We start from the raw sequence: 5751 nt of genomic DNA, 5'->3' as shown, positions 1-5751 counted from the left end.
CAGAAAAAAAACTCTCAAACCCTTTCAACTCCCCTGCAGTCTGCTGTGTTAACGTGTAGTCTCTTTGATGACGTTTTCATTCATTTACATTTTCATTTAAGTCAGTGAAGGAAATAATTCTATTAATTAATTTATTCATGCAAGTTGATTTAAAGCATTTTTTTATTTATTTTGACAGCCTGGCAAGAAACACAGTGTTGCTTAATGGGGAGTTGGGAAAGGGAAAGGAGAGGAATAAAAGCATGAAAAAAGTATAACGATAAGCGACAAAATTACAGTTTTATCTGAGATGCAGGATGGTTTTCAGAGCCCGACGCTCTGTTCGATACTCGGCACAGAAGACACATGCTTTAGTTTATCTGAGTCCTGAAGGAAAAACGGTGAAGCACAGAGCACTGACATGCATGACATGAACTTTCTGAAGGTAGAGAATACAGTTTGAAGACATTTCTGAAATTCTCTGTACAGTCCAGTTTGGGGTTTTCCTGCATCAGTAAGGAACTCCTGCACATATCCAGGTCAAGCCTTTGCGTGTGTGTGTGTTTGTGTGTATGTGTGTGTGTGTAAACTTTCCTGTAATGATACCCACTTTAAGCAGCAGCCTTACAGATCTTATGTGTGATGGCAACACTAAAACCTCCAAAAGTCAAACAGACAGAATTAAGAAAGTGGATTTAAATTTTTAATGAATTCAATCAAGTGTTTGGTGTTGTCCATAAAAAATAATAATAATAAAAATAAAAAAAACCTGCCAGGTTAAATAGAGATTTCTGCTGGTGCCGGAGATAACTCCCCCAAAGAGGACTCAGCTTTGTTCAGTGTACCCCTGTGAATGGTTCATAGTCTATTAGAGTGCACGTGTATAAACTGTAATTTAGAAACTGTGGAATTCTATGGAAAAACTATGGGGAAGAAAGTAGGGGTAAATGCACTGATTAAGGTGTCACCTGCTAGAAAACTAAACATTATTATAGTCCCCCCCTGGGGTCAGCTGAGAAAAAAAGAGCCATGTTAGTCCTGTAATTTTAGGCCAAAACTGGGGTCAACCTAGGACCAATTGCAAGAGAAGCAAACTCAACTGATTTTGTATCCTCAGTTTGTCCTGAGTGAGGGAAAAAAGTCCCAAGGAATCCCATTGGTGGAAAGTTTTGAAAATCACCTATTTAGGACCACATATTACCAAAAAACACTGTTTTAACACACAGGAAAGGGGTTCAAAATTTTACTTTCATATATCACTATATACATTTAAACAGTGAATTAAAAGGTATATATATATATATATATATATATATATATATATATATATATATATAGTGACCTTTTAATTCACTGTTTAAATATCTGTTCTGGCATTTATTCCTTATATTCCTTATTAGCGCATATCCAATCAGATAATGTGTGATATGCATGTGTAAACAGAATAATTCAAAGAACTTGTAATAGACTTTTTTTCTAGTCTTTGTGTGTGTAATCAACTTGTGAATTTTTATAGTGATATCTGAAAGTAAAATTTTGAACCCCTTTGCCCTTTGTGTTAAAAACAGTGTTTTTTGGTATTATATGGTCATAATTAGGTGAATTTCAAAACTTTCCACCAATGGGATTTCTTGGGACTTTTTTTTCCCTCACTCAGAACAAACTGAGGATACAAAATCAGCTGAGTTTTTTTCTCTTGCAATTTGTCCTAGGATTTTTCATAAAATGACTGGACTATGTGTGAATCTGTACTCTCTGTTTAGGGAGCTGTGCCCTCAAATTAGGAATCTGTGCACTCAAATTTCTAAACTGCGCCCTCAGATTTGCAATCCATGCGCTCAAATGACTTTTTTTCTTCAGACGACAGGGTAATTTAGCGGAGAACAGATTTACACATGGATCTTTTCTCTTCCCACATGACCCCAGGAGGACGGCGTGCAGACTCATCAGCAACTTGCCGATCGTTTGCAAAAGATGCATCAAACAAGTTACAATTTTCCTGCAAATATTAACTTACTTGTGACTCAAACTTAATTCTGAAAACTGATGGCAAGACAAGCTGGGAGCTGTTAGTTGGGGCGAGCGGAGAGCGGGCCGGCGCAGGGAGTTTCACTCTGGCAGCAGCCTGGCGTCACGCTCTGTTCAGCCGCACAGAGCTCAGACGTTCCTCCTGGTGTTTCTGCGTGTTGTCAGTCAGCGTGTGTCCTCGTTTCCATTCCGTGTTGGTCAGCGTCCACCATCTACTGCACTTTACTCAGCACTACATACCACCTACACATATCATCTGTGTCCTGGAAAGTCCTTGAAGCTCTGTTAGTTTGTTAAAAACAAGAAAAAAAAAAAAACCTGATAGGGAGAACACTGTGGAATAGTGTTTAAATTATTCAGTGTGCTCACAGTGTCCCCATCAGCTGTGTATTTCATGTCACCGTCACCCGTTTTGTCTTGTAACGTTCCTCTCTGATCTGTCTGTTTCAGAAGAAATGCCACAAGTGTAACATTAAAGGAGCACGGCGGTGTATTTCTGAGCTTGTGCCAGTCATCTAGTCTGCTCTCCTCTCTGTCCTTCCTGCTGCTGTCGACACAGACAGCACGGGTAGAGGAACTTCTCTTCCTTCCGAAAAGCGATTTTCTGCCATTTCTATTTTATTCTTACACCATCATGTGCAGAGCAGTTTTCATATCAGTGCTTGGTGATGTCACACTCTGCTTCCTGGTAGGCACCCTTTACGCTGACAAATGCTGAGTGAGCATGTACTGTGAGGGTCTGCGTGACTCTCCTCCTCAGCCCGCCTCCCTGACAGATCACATGCTTGTTCTACGTCCTCAGTCAGTTGAGTGTACAGGGTCCTCACTTGAATCAACCCTTGGCGATTTTGCATAGTGCGCCTTCAAAAACTGTAATGAAATAACAGCAAACACTGTAAAAAATGAATCAGGGAAACGTAAACTAGATGCAGACGGCAGTAAACTCGGTGTCACCGCTGTTCTCCTTTAAAAACAACATGTGAGCAGGTGATGTTGCCCTCGCTGTTCTCTATGTGCCAATTTGTCTCAGATGAATCAAACCAAATGAGGGTTTCAGGGAAGCTCAGAGGGAAGTGACCGCAGAGGGTTCGACATATTTCCTCTGCTGCAGGAGAAGCTTCATACAGCGCCTCCCTGAGGTCAGAGGAGGAAAATCAATGAAAAAGAGCCGTGTGTAAATCTGTACTCTCGGGTTAGAAATCTGTTCCATGCCCAAGCATTTATCCTGAAAACCCGAGGGCAGTTTACAAATCTGTGTGCATGGATTCGTAATTCAAGGGCAAGGATTATAAAGTCGACACTCACAGATTTCTAAACCAAAACTACAGATTTGCACGTGGGTCTTTTTTATTTTCTCAGCTGTCCCCAGGGGGTCTCCAGAGCTTCATTTATTCATGGCTGCGTCTGAAAAAGCCTGAAATGTTGATTTTAGAGAGATTTTTCAAGGAGTTGGCAATTAATATGTGTGATATCTCTCTCTCTCTCTCTCTCTCTCTCTCTCTCTCTGTGTGTGTGTGTGTGTGTCGGCTCTCTACATGGTTCTCACTTGCTCCTCACAGAACATGAACTGTATGGAGAAAACCTGTTGTGTGTGTGTGTCGATTAGTAGCTATTCATATGTTTGCTCACATGTAGTATATTTTTGCATTTTACTGTGTTTTAATGCTTCCAGACTGATTTTTGGGAGGTTTTAACTGGTGTAATTTGGTCACTGGGGTCTTGTGTGTGTGTTTGTGTGTGTGTGTGTGTGTGTGGGTGAGGGTGTGGGTGTGCCTGAGTTGGGGAGAAGATGAGCAGTACAGTGGAATAGACAGCTTCTATATTGTTTCTGTGGCCTTGTTGAGAAGGAAGGCCTGTTCTTAGGCCGCTTCACCACCATTGTCACTTTATGTCCTGTGCTCATTTCGAAGACTTTTTAATCAAAGGACAATAAATTTCTCTGTGACAGCGACGCTCCCGACTGCCGTGTGTTTCTTGACAGGACGGAAAGGTGCAATGTGAGAGCCACAAAATCACTGATCGATAAGATGGGCTTACATGAGGCCTGAAACCTTATGAGAACTTTTTTTAAAATCCACAACAGATAAGAGATGACTAGAGGATTCTACCCCAAGGATGACCATGTCAGTCAATCTTTTTTTTTTTCTTCTAAATTTAAAGGGGAAGTTTGCTATTTTGGAAGCTAGGCCCTGCTAACAGATCATCTGGCATCATCCTCAGCCGTAGAGAGCATCATTTCACCGGCCGCTTCGGCACTGAGCCTGTTTACACCTTGAATTCAAGTGTGATCTCTGACATGAACACTTTTATTTACACTTTGCATTAGCATGTGTTCTCATCTGGATTGTGCTGCGTTGTGACCGGATATCAGTAGGAGAGTCATCAGGCGGTTTGGTGGGCGGGGTCATCAACAACTGCAACTAAATCACCACTTTATGCAACTAAAATAACTGATGAAATGTCATGAATAACTAACTTTTTGAGTGTGGATATTTCCTGTTACTTCATCCAGATATTCCCTTTTTCCTGGATGTTATAAAAGTAGTATAAAACATAAAGCTGTGCTATAACCGACATCATTAACATGAACCTCAAACTATTAAACATCAGTTAGTTACTTCAATGAATGGTAAAATCAGATTTACATCATTTCCAGCACAACTCAGCTGATCTTTTTTTGTCTCGTCAGTATTATTTTTTTGTGCATTATTCCAGGATGCCGAAAGGTTAATTCAAAATCCCTGATCAAAACTGGGATTTATAAAACCGTACAGTGCATGCAAGTGTTCAATTCATTGCAGATTCTTTTACAAGTTTCAGTTCGTCTCGTTGTGAAACATTGCTGTGAACTTGCCGAAATTGCAAGTTGTAATGTTTTCCAATAATTACTGACAAAAATTCTGACATTTTGGAGAAGGTTAATTTTTCTTAATGATAATTTTGGTGGAGGTAAGCTTTCCTCAGCCTCATAATAGCGCTGCCTGTGGTTCTAATCACAACAATCATATCAGCAGGACACAGCAAGCAGATTCTCCAGTGGCTCTTCAGGAAAACATCCGGCACCAGGGCCTTTATCCCTAAACCCCCTCAGTTTCAGTTAAGTCTGAGCATACTTCCTCCCCATAAACACTGAAAGAGGGCAGACGTTATAAGGGTGGGCCATATGGCGTCCTGACTCATTATTATTAGACTCATTCTGCAGCTTCTTGAGCCCATGTGGATAACTGCATGAGCTGAATGTGATGAGTGATTGAAAACTGACGATGACGTGTCTAATTAGGAAGAACTGAGCTTCCTAAAATGTGATCTCACTGAGATCACTGGTGCTCCACTGGAACTCACTGGTTAACACGGTTATGTTCAGATATGAAGACTTCAACCTTCACGTCATGGATATTAGGGTCTAATGTATGCCAGAACTGTGCAGGAAAACAAAACAAACGGGTCCACAATATGTGAAGTTGGAAATTTTGGGATTGACTAGGGGTTGTACTTTCATTTTATTGTAGTTTTTTGTTATTCTGTATATCACTTTGAAATGCCTCGGTGTATGAAATGTGCCAGATATATAAATGAAGCCAGTTTGCCTTGCCATCTTACACCTGAAGATGCATCCAAGAGCCTGGTGCAGGAATTAACGAGTGAAATGCTGCGTGTCATGCTATGACAAGTGCACAGAGACGAGGCTGAAAATTGGCGCAGTAATCCTTCAAAATAAACTTCCACCTCAGGGTTTTCCTTGGA

Source organism: Myripristis murdjan, chromosome 3 (assembly GCF_902150065.1).
Source record: "Myripristis murdjan chromosome 3, fMyrMur1.1, whole genome shotgun sequence".
NCBI lineage: Eukaryota > Metazoa > Chordata > Actinopteri > Holocentriformes > Holocentridae > Myripristis > Myripristis murdjan.
The sequence above is the reverse complement of the archived record's forward strand: the minus strand, read 5'-3'. Positions refer to the sequence as shown.